Below are 17678 nucleotides of genomic sequence, written 5' to 3'. Positions count from 1 at the left end.
ACAGCGACAACGGCAACAACAATAACAACAGCAATAAACAACAAGGGCAACAAAAGGGAAAAATTGGCCTCTAGGAGCAGTGGATTCATAGTGCAGGCACCGAGCCCCAGTGATAACCCTGGAGGCAGTAAATACATACATACATATATACATACATACATACAAATAAAAAAATAAAGGGTGAATTCAATTTCTCAGAGGAGAAATTGAAACTATAAAGACAATCAAACTGAATAAAGAACACCAGAGAGTCTATTGCTCTATTCTTGTGCTAAGGACATATGTGCTCCACATAGATAACGAATATCTGGGGGCCAGGTGGTGGCTCACCTGGTTGAGTGCACATTACAGTGCACAAGGACCCAGGTATGAGCCCCCGGCCCCCACCTGCAGAAGGAAAGCTTTGCTAGTGGTGTAACAGGGCTTCACGTGTCTGTCTGTCTCTCTCCCTCTTGATCTCTCCTATCCTCTCCATTTCTGGCAATCTCTATCCAATAAATAAAGATAATTTTGAAAATTTTAAAAAGAGAATCTCTGAAGGTCTTTACACCATGAGAAGATTGAAGTTTAGAAACAGATTCTTAAACATAAATGGTCTAAAGGATACCAGTGAACTGGGATGGTCAGAGCAGGTTCACAAATATGATCCAGGGGCTGGAAAATAGCTTGCCCTGTAGATTATGTACCCTGCAAGTATGAGACCCTGTTTTCTATTTTTAATTCTTTTTAATTATCTTTATTTATTGGATAGAGACAACCAGAAATTGAGAGGGTATGGGGAAGGAGAGAGGAAGGGAGAGAGACATCTGCAACCCCGCTTCACCATTCATGAAGCTTCCCCCTTGGTGGGTGAGATGGGGACGGGGGCTTGAACCCATTTCCTTGAGCGCAGTAACATGTGCGCTCAACCAGGTGTGCCACCACCCAGCCCCAGACCCTGTTTTCTATAGACCCTGCAAAAAACTCTACTCTCACTGCCCGTCTAATCGTGTTTCTTTTTCTGCACTCCCTTTTCAGCATTTCTTACTATTCTCGATATCGGCCATTTCCCCAGGTGTGAGGTGGTTTCTCATTGTTTATCTTATTTTATTTGAGTTTCTCTGCCAATAAGTAATAAGGAATTATATTAATGTGTGTGTTGGCCACCTGTATATCTCCCCTGGTGAGATGTGTGATCAGCACTTTGCCCGATTTTTAATAGAAGTTGTTGGGTTTTACAGGTTCTTTACATGTCTTGGATATTTTTTGTTTGTTTGTTTGTTTGATATATGTTGAGGGCATAGTTTCATCTATTCAGAAGGTTTTGTTTATTTGTTTCCATCAGGGTTATTGCTGGACCTCTTCACTTTGCACCTGGTAGCTATTTTTCCCATTCTCTTTGATAGACAGTGAGAGACAGACAGATACAGAGGGAGAGAGACCTAAAGGGAAAGAGAGACAGCTGCAGCACTGCTCCATGTTCCATGCAGGTGGGGACCTGTGACTTGGCCCTGGCCCTTGCACATGATAACACTACCAGGTGTGTCACCAGGCCCCGGCTCCCCACCTGTAGAGGGGTCACTTCACAGGCTTTCTCTCCCCCTCTGTCTTCCACTCCTCTCTCATTTTCTCTGTCTTATCCAACAATGACAGCAATAACAGCAATAATAATATCTACAACAACGATAAACAACAAGGGCAACAAATGGAAAAAAATAGCCTCCAGGAGCAGTGGATTTATAGTGCTTGAAACGAGCCCCAGCAATAACTCTGGAGGCAACAAAAACAAACAAACAACAACAAAAGAAAAAAACAGATTTGCTCAATTGCAATCGTATTTTAACCTTTCATAAAAACTGTCCTTTTACCTCCCAAAGCAGGTTAATTTATATAATTCTACCAGCACTTTATTATAATGTTCATTTTTATGTTTCTTTAACAACTGAATATTATATATTTTGCTAATATTATAGATGAAAATATTTACTTATTGAAATTTGAATATGTGATCGTCTATTGAAACTTTGTTTCTTCTCATATGCTTGTGTATATTTTATTATATCATTATAATTATTATATTTATTGGTTTATAGTGGTACAGGGGGTTAAACTTTGGGACGTCAGTATCTCAGGCATGATGATTTTTTGTATAACCATTATACTATCTCCTCTGTTTGATTTTTAAACATTTTCAACTCATGTCTTTGACTTCTACTTTACTTTTTAGAAAAATAATACAGATGCATAATCTAAAAGTTCCACTAGGATAACAAGGTTTTATATATATATATTTGTTTCTGTCCCATTTTTGCCCTTTTAATTTTGCTATCCAAAGATTGCTTTCTGCTGACATTATTTTTTTTAATTTAATTAAAAAATATTTTTATTTATTTACTGGCTAGAAACATCCAGAAATTGAGAAGGAAAGGGGTGGTAGAGAATGGAGACAGACAGAGAGACACCTGCAGCCCTGCTTCACCACTTGCAAAGCTTTCCCGTTGTGCATTGTAACATGTGCACTCAACCAGGCATGCCGCCACCTGGCCCCCTACATTTAATTTTGTCTTTGTAAATGATAAGCTTTCTCTTACTTCTTGATTTTTCAGTTTCAGATATTATCTCTTAAGGTCACACTAGTTACCAAGAAGACATAGCACTCTTTCTACTTTCATTCATCCCAACTGGTCCCTAGTGATCAAGTCACATCTCTTCAACCATCCTCCCAAGGTAGCAATATCATGATATGGGCTAAATTTATATTCACTTTTAATATCATTCACACACAACTTCTTTTTTGTGACTCGGTATATAATGCATATAATTTAGGTCTCCTTTGGGGCTCAGCTTTTTGTTTTGCTTAGTTATTTACTTCATTTTAGGGTATGCTTAGCATTTTCAGGTTTCTGGGCCCTTATGCTCATTGAACTTGATTTTTGATGGACAAAACATGCAAATAGCTTGTGTGTTTATGTCTAGATGGATAAATAAAGGGGATGTGGTGAACATTTCTCGTGGACTATTACTCAGCTATTGAAACAAATGAAATCTTACCATTTTCAACAAAAAAAAAAATGGATAGATTTGGAAGGAACTTTCTTGATTTTTAATGAACTGAAATGCCATGATATATTTTCAAGTTTCTGGTGGAAGTATCCTGTGGCCTGGGGAGATACTTACATGAACATGTAAGCTATTTTCATTTGTCCATTAAAAATAATGTTAAAGTGAACACAGGGGCTCAGAAATCTGAAAAACCTAAACAAATTCTAAAATTCTATTCAGCTCTAAGAAACACAAAAGTTGAATCTGAGAGGAAGCCTTAATTGTATGCCGTATATACTGAGCAGCAAATAAGAAGTTGTGTATTAATTCTACTAATTGTATACTTACTGTTCTTCGCCACACAGGACTGGTTTATGTTCAGTGTATATGACCATCATATACACCTGTTTATTGTGTGCTTTTTTATTATCTTATTTATTTATTTGATAAAGACAGGCAGAAATTGAAAAGAGGGAGAGATAAAGAGGGAGAAAGACAGAAAGAAACCTGCAGCCCTGCTTCACCGCTTCCTCCCTTGAAGTGCGGACTAAGGACTTGAAAATTAAAAAAAAAAAAATGCTTCAAGATAATGGAGTGATTGCATGAATTACAGTATAAAGGCATCAAGAAAAATTTAGGTATGTGTTGATAATTGCTGAACTTGTGTAGTCAGAACAGTATACTTTTGTAAATGTTTTGGTATTATTCACAATTGGCAGTAAAACAAACACAAAACAATAGAAAGAACTCAAGAAATATGAACTATAATAAGGTTTTCAGTTAAAAAAGACCAAAAAACAACTATTTATGTAAAGAAAATCATATAAATATTTAAGATTCCTTATGAACTCCAAGATATGTATTAAGCATAGTATAGTCCATGGAATTAAAGGGAATGCAAGTGAGAAGTAGAAGTTGAAATTAAAGAAAAATATTGGTGGAATAAGAATTGGACTTTGTACAATTTAATCTGTGTTAGTTTGTCTTTATCAAGACATCAATTTTCTAATCGCTACACTAAGTATTTGTAAAATATTACTGACATCTCCCATATGTGTATTTCCTCTTATCATTTCTTTAGTTTTGTAGTCCATACTCTATTATTTCTTTAATATCACTCCACTGTTATTCTTGGAAGGAACCAAGGTAAGTATATATGTTCAGACTGTAAGGACATAATGGGAACTAGTACCCATATAAAAACTTTTCACTTACAATTTTTTATTGCCACTAGGGTTATCACTGGTGCTCAGTGCCAGCATAATAAATTCACTGCTCTCAGTGGCCTTTTTTTTTTTTCCTTGCTTCCTCCATCCATCCCTCCTTCCCTCCCCAACTCCCTTCCTGCTTTCCTTCCTTCCTCCCTTTCTTCTCTTTTTCTTTTTTTTTTTTTTTTTTTTTGCTTAACAGAAAAAATTGAGAGTGGAGGAGGAGATAGAGACAGAAAGAGAAAAAGAGGCACTTGCAACACTTGTTCACTGCTTATGAAGCTTCCCTCCTTCAGGTGGGGTTTGGGGACTTGAACTCATTTCCTAGTGAATGATAAAGTGTGCACTCAGCCAGGTTCACCACTGCCTGGCCACAATACTCATCTTTTATTGAGTTCTTTTCTGTGTCAAATCATTATAACAATTACATACACAGTACAATACTTTTTAAAAATATATTTGTTTAAAATTTAAATTTCTTTAGTTTTCTGTACCATTTCTAAATCCTGTATGTTTATATTTCTAAATGATGACATCTTTAGAAAAATATGTCCTCATTCAAGAATATTTTTCTAGGTTGACTTCATTTTCCTAATATTGAAAATTTTATCATTGAATATATGTGTATGCTATAATATAGCTGCCAATTGATTTTATAAATGAAAATGGCAGAGTCCAGGTGGTGGCACACCTGGTTAAGCACTCAAACTGTAGTGAACAAGGGCCTGGGTTGAAGCTGCTGGTCCCCACTTACAGGGGGAAAGCTTCATGAGTGGTGAAGTAGGGCTGCAGGTGTCTCTTTGTCTCTCACCCTCTCTATATCCCTCTCCCCTCTCAACTTTTCTCTGCCTCTATTGAGTAATAAAAAAATAAAAATACTTTAAAAAGGAAAATGACTTAGAGCACGTTCTTATTACAAGCATGTCACCTTTCGTGTATCTCACATGGCTGTGGATCCATTTCTGTATTCTCTATTTTATCTCACTCATCATGAAGCTACCACTGCTCTTGTAGAACACTTGTAGAACAGAACTACTCTAACCCATCTTGGTCAGAGCGAGAAGGAATTATGTTAAGTGAGCTAAATCAGAAAGATAAAGATGAGTATGGGATGATCCCACTCATCAACAGAAGTTGAGAAAGAAGATCAGAAAGGGAAACTAAAAGCAAGACCTGACTAAATTGAAAGTAGGGCACCAAAGTAAAAACCCTGTGGTGAGGGGGAGTGGACATGTGGCTTCCTGGGCCGGTGGGGGTGGGAGGGTGGGATGGGACACAATCTTTTGGTGATGGGAATGGTGTTTATGTACACACCTATTAAATTGTAGTCATATAAATAACTATTTAATTAATATGAGAGGGGGAAAATTGATTGTATGTTTAACAAAGGGACTTTTCAAAGTTAACCCAATTATCAAATAATGTCATTATAACAATAACTATCCATTGTCTTCTTGAACCCTAAGACAGCAGGAACCTCACATTTCCACTATAGAGCCTAAACTTCCCCCAGTCCTGGGACCCTAGGGTAGGGCTCACTTTCCCATATGCTTCTCCCAATTCTTATCAAATAATATTGCATCCACTGATCACAACCTAATCAATGCAACGAGTGTCACCCCAGCATGCTTCACTTCAGACTTCAGGTGTGGAATGACACCCCTTCAGCTTCATCTGTTGTATGCTTTACATTGGTTTGTTCTAGCTCTCCCCCACCAAGAAAATTGGATCAGTCCTGCTAATTTCACGGCCAGCTTGGCCCCACCCCAAGGAACCCCGAGAGGGTTGCAGAGGGCTCCATAGTTCCAGAGTCAGAGTTGGAGAGTTGCAGAGTTAGAGAGTGCTTGGCGCTGCCACGGGGGGGAAAGAGGCAGCAGAGTTCTGTTTGGTGATTAGTTTGGTTTAGTTTATGAATCGTTGTTCCTAAATAAAGAAATACAGCTTCCCTGCCCAGCCGTATGTCTCCACGTCTCTGTTACCCGCCCGTGAAGCTAGCCCGGCCAGCTAGAGCCTCCGAATTTTAACAACATTCATCACTAGTGTAAGACCTTTCCTTTCATAGTATTCTCTAATTCCATCCCAGGTGGTTCACTTCCTAAGAAAGTCCCAAAACCCAGATATAGACTAGGTTCCAGGAGATAGAGCATATGTTCACAGGTATCCATAAACTAGGGCAAATATATACCTGAAAGCAGTAGTACACTAGAGTTTGCAGTGAGTACCCCCCAACACTTCATCTCCACTATTCCAACCTTTGGGTCCATGATTCTTCAGCAATTTGTTTGGCTTGGTATGTTAACTCTCTTTTCAGCCACCGGGTTCCAGATGCCATGAGGATGCCGGTCAGGCTTCCCTGGACTGAAGACCCCACCAATGTGTCCTGGAGCTCCACTTCCCCAGAGACCCACCCTACCAGGGAAAGAGAGAGGCAGACTGGGAGTATGGATCAACCAGTCAATGCCCATGTTCAGCGGGGAAGCAATTACAGAAGCCAGACCTTCCACCTTCTGCAACCCACAAGGACCCTGGGTCCATGCTCCCAGAGGGATAGAAAGTGGGAAAGCTGTTGGGGAGGGGATGCGATATGGAGATTGGTTGGCGGGAATTGTGTGGAGTTGTACCCCCCCATCCTATGATTTTGTTAATGTCTCCTTTCTTAAATAATAAAAAAGAACAGAACTACTCCTCTGGTAGTATATTTTGATATTGTCACAAAAGTATCTCCACTTCTTGACCTTCTCATCATATATATCACACTTTTTAATTTTTATAATTTTTATTTATAAAATGGAAATGCTGACAAGACCATAGGATAAAAGGAGTTCAATTATCACCCCCAGAACTCCATATCCCATCCCCTCCCCTGATAGCTTTCCTATTCTATATCCCTACGGGAGTATGGACCCAGGGTCATTATGGGGTGTGGAAGATGGAATGTCTGGCTTCTGTAATTGCTTCTCTACTGAACATGGGCATTGACAGGTTGATCCATACTCCCAGCCTGTCTCTCTCTTTCCCTTGTGAATAGAGGTTCTGGGGAAGCAGATCTCCAGGACACATTCATGGGGTTGTCTGCCCAGAGAAGTCCCATTGGCATCATGGTAACATCAAGAACCTGGTGGCTGAAAAAGAGTTAATATTTAAAGCAGAACAGATTATTGACTGATCATGAGCCTAAAGGCAAGAATATTACAGATGAAGATTTGTGGGTCTCCATTTTGGGAAAAAGGTAGTAGGCCTATTTTAGGTATATTCCAAGGGACCTATGATTTTGTTAGTTTTTGCCTGAGTGATGGACCCAAGTTATTGTCTGTGGATATGGTGTCATAGTTGGAACAAGGATTAGAAAGCTGGATCAGAGAAGAAAGTAGCTCCCAAATATGGGGAAGGTGTAAGAATATTGTTAACTGCAAAATCCATTGATTTGATGTGGGGCCCATATTCAGCACATGAACCTATATAGCCTCTGCATCCCTGTAGGTCTCAGCTCACATTCTGTGGTCACGGCTAGGAACACTCCAGGCTGCACTAATTTTAGGCTCCATCTTCCTCTGGTGGTAGGTGGAATATGTTGTCCAAACTCCCTTCAGGAATGGAACACTCCACACCCTTGTTGATCCACATTGAGGGCAAGGTCTCATAGGGGCCCACAAAGGGGTCCATTATGTTGTTCCTGATGGAGATGACCAGTGACAGTGGAGAGAGGGGTCTATTCAAGGTCTATGCCTATCACGTCTGTGTGGGAATCCTAGTATTCCCTGACTAGGGTCCCAGGTGATGGGGTGGCCTGGTAGTAATTAAAGAGTCATCATTAAACTATGCCTGTCTCTTGTCCTTATTCAGCTTTTGTAGTCCTTATTTTAGTAAGGTTAGATTTGGAGTGATTGAGGAAAGTGAAATAGGAAATAGGTGAGGAGGGTATCTACCCCCAAGTATAAACTATTTCATTAGGTACATTATGGTGACTTTTTTAGGTCTTTCTACTCACTTGCTGCATTTATTGACTCACTGAAAACTATCATACACTTTTTCTTTCAGGTATATATTTTCCCTAATTTATAGATGTATTGCATTTTTTAATGTAACTGTAGGGAATAAACTCAAGGCTTCATTCATGTATATTCATGCTAAGCAACTTCCTCAGCAGAATTTTTCTATTTCATTTTTTTTTATGAAAGAGAGTGTGACACATGCACAAGATAGAGGAACAACAACACAGCACTGCTCACACTGTCCATATAACTGATGGGTGTCATCTATAGTGCTCCCATGGGATGTGGGTCATGAAACAGGGCCTTGCACCTAGGAAGGCATGTGCTTTACTGGGTGAACTTTTTCCCATCCCTCTATCATATGTTATTTTGGGGGCTTCCAACTTTCTTTTTTGAAATGGAATTCTAGTAAGCTTTTAAATAGATTTAAAAAAATTTTTTAAAGTATTGTTTTAAAAAGTGCATAGAGACAGAGGCAAATTGAGATGGAAGGGAGGACAGAAAGAGAGAGAGGGAGAGGGAGAGAGACATGCAACATATTTCACCACTTATGAAGCTTCCCCCTATAGTTTCGGACCAGGTGCTTATACCTAGCTCAGTATGCTCTGTAATATGTCTGCTTCACCTGGAGTGCACCTCTCCCTCCCGCTCCCTCTTGTAAACTTTTAACTTAAAAAAACTATTGAAATTTTGGTAACCTGTACCAATGTTTAGATTACTTTTGGGGATAATTCACATTCTCAATAAATTTTCTTGACTAGAAGCTTGGGTTTATAGTTTTACTTACATGGATGGTATGCATGTGTTGAAAATTTTATTCCAGCTTGAGTTTCTATACATTAAGACAAGTTTTTTATGTGTTGTCTCAAATTTATTTACTTTCTTAAATTCTATCAGTCTAATATTTATTTTCATTTATCATTAAAGAAGCATTTGAATGATTACTATGTTCCAGAAAATGTGAGATACTCAAGTCGCAGTGCTGAGTAGAAAGGGATATGATACATGCACTGTTCAGTTTTCCTATGCTTATTGGCTTACTAATTTTTGTTTTTATCAGAATCAGTTTTTCTAGGTGCTTCTTCCTTGAAGATCACTCATCTATTATATCAAATGTATAGAAATAAAGTCATATTCACTATTCATTTGTTATTTCTTAAATAGTCTCTGTATTTGTGATTTTTTTCATCTTCTTCTGTGCTTCTTGTATTTTCATTATTTGGGCCTTGGTTAAATTTCTCAGAGATATATACATTGGGCTTATGTGTCAGTATTTTATTTTATTTCATTTCAGAGAAGTTGAAAAATTCTTGGGCTTCATTTTACTTCTTAAAAGTAGAAGCTAAAATGCAACTATCTGAAGAGAAAATATATGGAATAGGAACCTATTTATATAAAGAAGAATTTCTTAGGCAGTATTCATGTACAACTAAATGTAGTGTCAGACAAACCCATTGTATCCAAGAGATGATAGGACTTACCAGATCCTGTGTCTGACTTGGTAGGTGTTCACTGTGTAAAACCACAGATACTCAGTGTATGAAGGAGTTGGCTAACAACTATGTGTGATTTCTCATTATTTAGATGCAGAAGCTAAATCACAAGGAGGAGAAAATAGATACTTTATGCAAGATCACAGAGAATGCTAATAAGATGAGGACTACTTAATCTAAGAGGACTTGACACTATGAATATATTTTTGTTTGTTATAGATGAAAACATATAGATATAGATTTCCAGGGAGCAATGCAAGGAAGCACTTCTGTGAATGCTTTTCTAAGTACTGGTTTTATATTATGCCAGACTGTCTTCATTTCCCATGTGAAGAATGTGAGACTCCAAAGATTAAAGAAGAGCAAGTTAGGATGCAATCAAGTTTCAAACCTCTTTCAGTTGATTGTCTCACCTGCCAGTGATTCAATAAATAGTAATATTTCTTTCAAAAATAAAAGAGCAATATGCTAGGAAGAAAGGAATTGGTAGGAATTTTCTTTCATATAAATATTCATTGAAAAGATTTTTAACCTAAAATATTTTATTTATTGTAGTAGGGTAAAAATGGGCTGAGAGACTTTCATACCTGAGACAACAGAAGTCCCAAGTTCAATCCCAGGAATCACCATAAAACATGGCTAAATAATTGGTAAATAAATAAATAGAAGGAAAGAATTAAAAGAATGATGGTGATGTATCATAAGGAACCCAACACACCCATCCAAAAAGATTTGTGTACATTTATGTTCATAGCAGCATTATTTATAATGGAGCTTGAAGATATCATGTTAAATGAGGTAAGTCAGAAACAAAAAGATGAATGTGGGATGATCTCACTCATAGACAGAAGTTAAAAAACAAGATCAGAAGGGAATATTCTAAGCAGATCTTAGAATGGAGTTGGTATATTGAACCATAGTGAAAGACTCGAGTGGAGACAGTGTTCAGGTCCTGGAACATGATGGCAGAGGAAGTCCTAGTAGGGGTTGCATTCTTAAGTGGAAATGTCATGCATGTATAAACTATTGTATTTTACTGTTGACTGTAAACCACTAGTTCTCCAATAAAGAAATTTTTAAAAATTAAAAGAATGAATATAAACAATATTTATAGTAGGGGCTATTTATAGTAGGGGCTATCTATTGGGGCAGAGCCAAGATAGCGACTTGGAGACAACACCTGGTGTGAGATCCAAAAAGAAGCAGCTTACAACCTGGGATTCTCTGGAGAGGGTAAGATATCTGGGCCGTCTGTGAAAGGGTGAATAAGCAGGGGGGGGGGGGGTCAGAGTGACACCAAAAAAGAGTCCTATAACCTATTCTTGGGCTGGCAAACAAAGGCCAAAAGGACAAAGAAAGGAAAATCAATGGCTTGACTATTTCTGAACTCACCATTAACCCCCACCCCAGAACCATTCCCCACAGGCTGGCCAGTTGCTCCTATCAGACTTTCTTTTCCAAGATTCCTGGCTCACCAGGGTTGTCATTCCAAGCCTTTTTCAAAACCTAGCTGGAGTTTTTTGTTTTGTTTTGTTTTGTTTTTGTTGTTGTTGTTGTTGGTGGTGGTGCTTCTTTTTTTTAAAATTTTTTACTTTTATTTATTTTTCTTTTTAATTTTATTTTATTTATGAAAAGGAAACACTAACAAAACCATAGAATAAGAGGGGTACAAATCCACACAATTCCCACCACCAGATCTCTGTCTCCCATCCCTTCCCTTGATAACTTTCCTATTCTTTATCCCTCTGGGAGTATGGACCCAAGGTCATTGTGGGATGCAGAAGGTGGAAGGTCTGGCTTTTGTAATTGCTTCCCCACTGAACATGGGCATTGATAGGTTGATCACACTCCCAGAGCCTACCTCTCTCTTTCCCTAGTGGGGTGGGGTTCTGGGGAATCAGAGCTCCAGGACACAGTGGTGGGGTTGTCTGTCCAGGGAAGTTTGGTTGACATCATGGTACCATCTGGAACCTGGTGGCTGAAAAAATAATTAACATACAAAGCCAAACAAATTGTTGACCAATCATGAACATAAAGGCTGGAATTGTGCACATGAAGAGTTGGAGTGGTCTCCGTTTTGTAGATAACTAGTAGACATATTTTAGTTATATTCCAAAGGGCCTGTGGCTATACTAGTTTTTTTTTTCCTTCTTTTTTTCCCCTGAGACTGAAGTCTGATATGCAGATGGATCCTTGATTAACTTTGCTTCATTTAGGAAGGGGGCCAGGCCATGCAAAATCTGAAGTGGTCCAAGCTACAGACTATTAGGGTTTTATACTCTACTTTATTTTATTATTACTATTATTATATATGTGTGTCCCTTTTCCCTCCTCTTCAGGTTGACCAAGATTAACTGTTGTTGCTTTTTCTATTGACAGGTGACTAGGTGTCCTATCCATTGTGGGAGGAACTTGTTTCTCTCTTCCTTCCACTCTCCTTTTTCTCTCCTCCTACCTAATTAAACTTTTTTTTCCTTCTTTTGCTCTCTGAATTCACTTACACTCATTTGTAAACTATTTTGTGGGAGAAATCTTACTCAGAGTGGAGTGTGTGTTTGCGTGTGTGTGTGTGCATGCATAGCTCTCTTTTCTACTTTCCTTTCTCTTCTTACTATACTTAGAATTTATAGTGGACAGTAGACTGGCATAATTGTCTATTCTTGCTTTGCATTTTTTTTCTTTCTCTTCTTTTTCTTTTGTATTTTTTTTCTCTCTTGGACTGGAGGTGTTGTTTGGCCTAACTGGAATTGGTTGAACTGCATCAATCCTTGCTTCAGTTGCTATTGTTGTAATTTCTAAGGTTTATGACTGCATTTATGAAAATACTTTAGTATAACATGGTTTATAATAAAAACACAACAACTGAAGAACAACAAAACAGAAAAACACAAACCACATTAATTAAAAAATAATGTTTAAATCAAGAGCAAATAAAACTGCTACCACAATGAATCATGACAGGAGCCCTGAAGAAACTTCAAATCAGTCAGAAGTAACTATAGATAAGAAAAGTATCCAAGCAATAATAAACCTAATAATCACATAAATGAAGATAACTATAGTAGAAAAGGGCTATCAGAATTAGGGAAATAACAGATGAGACCCTTAAGGAAAATACTAACTACCTTGAGGTAATTAGAGAACTGAAAGCTGAATAGCTGAGCTAAAAGGCCAATTATCAGTACAAGCAAATACCATAACTGAACTAAAGAAGGAAACTGAGGGAAGGGAAAGCAGATTAACAGGAGCAGAAAACATAATTAGCCAGACAGAGGATGAGCTAGAGAAAACTATGAAAGAGGTAGAAGAGCTAAAAGTGAGATTGAGAGACACTGAAAACAACAACAGAGACATATGGGATGATCTCAAAAGAAGTAACATTTGTATTACTGGCCTACCAGAGGGAGAGAGGAAGGGGAAGTAAGCATCATAGAGGAAATAATAGAAGAAAACTTCCCAGACTTAAACAACAGAAAGAACATTAAGATTCAAGAGGCCCAAAGAGTCCCAAACAGAATCAACCCAGACCTGAAGACACAAAGAAACATCATAGTTACAATGAAAAGAATCAAGGATAAAGAAAGAATCCTAAAGGCTACAAGAGAAAAACAAAAAGTCACATATGGGGGAAAACCCATAATACTATCATCAGACTTCTCCACTCAAACTCTAAAAGCCAGAAGAGAATGGCAAGATATCTATCGAGCCCTGAATGTAAAGGGGTTTCATCCAAGGATAATGTATCCTGCTAGACTATCATTCAAATTAGATGGAGGGATAAAAACCTTCTCAGAAAGACAACAGTTAAAGGAGGCAACCATCACCAAACCTGCCCTGAGAGAGGTTCTATAAGACCTCTTATAAACAAGAACGTCACCAGAACAAATAAAAAATTTATCAGAGCAAATAAAAACATTATTGAATAATGGCACTACAATACATTCAATCCATAATATCAATAAATTCCAATGGCTTAAAATCACCCATTAAAAGGCACAGAGTGGGAGGATGGATCAGAAAACACAACCCAACCATATGTTGCTTGCAAGAATCCCACCTGGCCCAGCAAGACAAACATAGCCTTAAAGTGAAAGGATGGGAAACTATCATACAGGATAATAGACCACAAAAACAGGCAGGAACAGCCATTCTTCTCTCTGGTAGAATAGACTTTAAATTAAAGTAATAAAAGAGTAGTGTTTTAAAAGATAAATTATCAAGCTAAGACAAAATGCTTTATGTATGAAAATACTGAAGCTGTAACTAATAACAACAAAAAGGCTTGAAGCAACAGAATTAAAGGTAAGGAGTTAAGAAATTATGATACAAATGAGATTATTAGGTAAGTAAACTAGATTAATGGTTAGAAGTGGAGGCACAAGGTACTACCTTTATATCCATGTCCTCATCTCAGTCAGTGAATCCAAGTCAAGGCTACTTGATTCTTCTCTGGGGATATGGGAAGAGCCTGGCTGGTGACTCATTGAATAGCACACACATATTTCTGTTCACAAGGATCTGAGTTCATACCCCTGTCCTCAACAGTGAGGGAGGGAGGGAGGAAGGTAGAGTAGAAGGTGGGGCTTCTCAAGCAGAGAAGCCATACTGCATCTGCCTTTGCTACTCTCTGTCATTCTCCTTCTACCTTTTCCTGTCTTTCACCCTCTATAAAAAATAATGCATGTCCATCAGAGAAACAATTACAGAAATAAAGAAGAGAAAAATATAAATAAATGAATACCAGAACAGTGGAGTCCTGCAGGCACTCAGGCACTGAGCCCCAGTGATAATTCTGGTGGAAAAAACAAAACAAACAAAAAAACCTACTTTCTTTTGGCAGAATTCAGTGTTCTGCAGTTGTACAATGGCAGTTCTCCTCTTCTTATGACTGGAAGCCAGAGTTTACTTTAATCTTCTAGAGCCTTCTCTCCCATGTGCTCCCTCACTCTCAGCAGTGGAAAATCATCTCTCTTCTCTCACATCATAAATCTGGTATTCTCTCTTAATACCAGCTGGAGGAAATTCTCTCCATTATGGGTCTCAGGTGATTTAGTTGAGATCCATATGTATAATATGTATTGTAGGGTAACATCAAAAAAATCACTTGATGAAAATCAAATCCAGTGACTACTGGGGATATGGAATATTATTATAAGTCTGCCTGCCACACCACATACAGTGGTCATTCTCTTATTTTTTGAGAGATAGATTATGTGTTGAATGATTGATTTTACTGAAACACATTTCTCAGCTCTGGCTTATGGTGGTACTGAGGATTGAACCTGGAAACTCAGAGTCTCAGACATCTTTTGCATAGCCATTATGCTCTATCCCGCTCTATCCTCCACTTTCCTCAGATCTTCACTTAGTTGTGCTCTATCCCCCATTTTCTTTAGATCTTTACTTAATTGTTAACTTTTTTTTCCAAGAATATGTTTTCAATTTTAATCAGTTTTCTGATTTATTTTCAAGGTAATCAGTGCATGTAGGAAAAATAAGTATTTGAGTCAACTTAGTCAAGCAAGAGACAAAGTAATAATGTAATATACGTTTTATGTAAACTTATCTACTACTATACATTTATACAATGTGTGAGCCAATTTTTCCACAGGAAGTCAATGGTTTGTTTGTTTTTAATATCTACTTATTTATAAACAAAAGAAAAAACACAAACTAGAGTATCACTTTGGCATATGCAGTGCCAAGGACTGAACTCAGGATCCCAAACTTGTTAGTCAAGCACTCTAGCTACCGCACCACTTCCTGGGTGGTGTATTTGAATTGCATGTGTTTATTGTTATGCTTTGGGCTGCCGCACCAGAACTATCTAGTCTTCTCTATTGTTTTCCTTGTTTTCTGAGTGCATCGTAAACTTGTAAGTTTCATTAGTAAGATTCCCTTCCTCTTCTCTAGAGATATTTTTCAATTAGACCATATGGCTGTACTTCTTGGAGTCACTGAGGGTAATGAGGAGGTAATATTCAAATATAGAATCTTCTATTTATGGTAAAGCCAGTCCTTCATTTTGGGGTGGTTTTTGGTTGGTTGCTTACTTGGCTGGTTGGTTGGCTGGCTGGCTGGTTGGTTGGTTGGTTGGTTGGTTGGTTGGTTGGCTAGTTGGTTGGTTTGGTAAAGTGTGTTCTACAGAGAAAATCATTTCCTGGTCTACAAGAGGTTCTTTCTTTCTTTCTTCTTCCTTCCTTCCTTCCTTCCTTCCTTCCTTCCTTCCTTCCTTGCTTTCTTACTTATCAGTTTATTTTTTTTTCTTATATTGGGGATTACTGTTTTACATTCAACAGTAAATGCATAAAATTTCTTAGTTTTCCACATAACAATACAACCCCCACTAAGTCCTCTGTCATCCCTTTCCAGGATCTGTATTCTCTGCCCTACCCAAGTTGTTAGCTTTTTAATGGAGTATTTCCAGGAATTAAAATCCCAACTTGAACTTGCAGTTTGTTATCCAGCTTGATTTTTTTTACTCACCTCCTCCATAACCTGCATTCTCTGTGAGGGCAGGACCTTCGTTCTTTTCTGCTGCTGCTCCTTTTAAAATGCAACAGGGGACACAGAGTGCATTTGATAAGTGAGTAATGAAAAATTATATGTCAAGTACTACTGCAGCTATTTAGAAATATTAATGCATATAAACACAATTACTGTAGAATTGCTAATCCTATTGCCAAGTGATACCTAAGATTTTAGTAGCTTGAAATTGTTTCCCAAACTTTCCACTGCTGTGATATTGGCATAACAAAGAAAAGGCCCCACAGAAGGGAATATTCTCTGGGGAGTAAGAATTAGTCAACCACAGAGCCAACTATGACTTAGTGAGCAGAGAGTTCTGAAGTAATGCTAAGGACTCGACAGCACATTATAAGCAGAAAAACATGCCAGAGGCAATACAGAAGAAGAGAAAAAACATGGGAAATGCAAAATCACAAAGATCTAAATTTGCATCTCATTTCTGGCATATTTACTATTTGTGTGACTTGAAAAAAAAAATTAAACTCTATGCCTATATCCTCACTAAAGAAGTGAGAAGGGCAGGGGACACTGCATAATGATTATACAAACATACTCTCTTATACCTTAGACTCCCTGGTTCAGGTCCTTGCACCACTATCAGCCAGAATCAAGCAAGACTCTAGTTTAAAAAAAAAAAAAGTGGTAGCACTAAATAATTTCAGCTCTGGACTGCCATGAGGATTATGTAAGAGACTATATTCACTATTTACTACAGAGCATACACTGATATACTCAGTCTTTTCTTGCTTTATTTTATTTTATTTTATTTTACCTGCTCACAATTTAGATTGCCAAGGGAATTTAGTCTTACTTCTTCATCCATGCTTATAGGAAAGGTCATTCTTGATAGGGTAGGATAATTTTTAAAGATTTATTCATTTACGAGAGAGAAAGAGAGAGACAGACTACTACACCACTCACTGCTGCATATGGTAGTGATAGGATTGAACTTGGGTCTTATAAATTCTATGCCATAATAATGAGCTATCTCCCAGGATCAGGATAGTGTGCTGATAAAAAGAATTTGATCAAATTAAAACAGAGTTGTTTGTGATAATTATAAGTGGATTAAGATGACAAAAACATGAACATTCCTAGGTGTATAAAGTAATTTCTTTGTGAGATCCAAGAGCTATTCCTGTTAACCCAGGGTATTAGACATAGACGCCATTTAAATAACTGAGTTATTTATGACCAGAAAGTGAATATCAATTATTAGTCCCTACCAGATCACATAATATATTTTTAATTAAGGATGGGCAAGATAGATCACCTGAGTAGTGAACCTCTTAGTCAAGGTCACACTCCAGGTGGGGGCCAACCCTCACTGCACTGGGGGAGACTTCAGCACTGTCATACCTGCCCCCAAAACCCTCTCCCCACCCACTCAGCCTCAGTCAGAAAAATTTATCTGGAATAGTGAAACACAGGCAATG

General features: G+C 37.9%; 1 pseudogene; it reads right to left on the bottom strand.

Moving 5' to 3' along the window:
* Window positions 1-17065, bottom strand: part of LOC103107393 (signal recognition particle 19 kDa protein-like) — a 47519-nt pseudogene extending 30454 nt beyond the window's left edge.
* Window positions 17066-17678: the final 613 nt, after the last annotated feature.

Source organism: Erinaceus europaeus, chromosome 10, assembly GCF_950295315.1.
Source record: "Erinaceus europaeus chromosome 10, mEriEur2.1, whole genome shotgun sequence".
Classification (NCBI taxonomy): Eukaryota; Metazoa; Chordata; class Mammalia; order Eulipotyphla; family Erinaceidae; genus Erinaceus; species Erinaceus europaeus.
The sequence above is the reverse complement of the archived record's forward strand: the minus strand, read 5'-3'. Positions and strand labels throughout refer to the sequence as shown.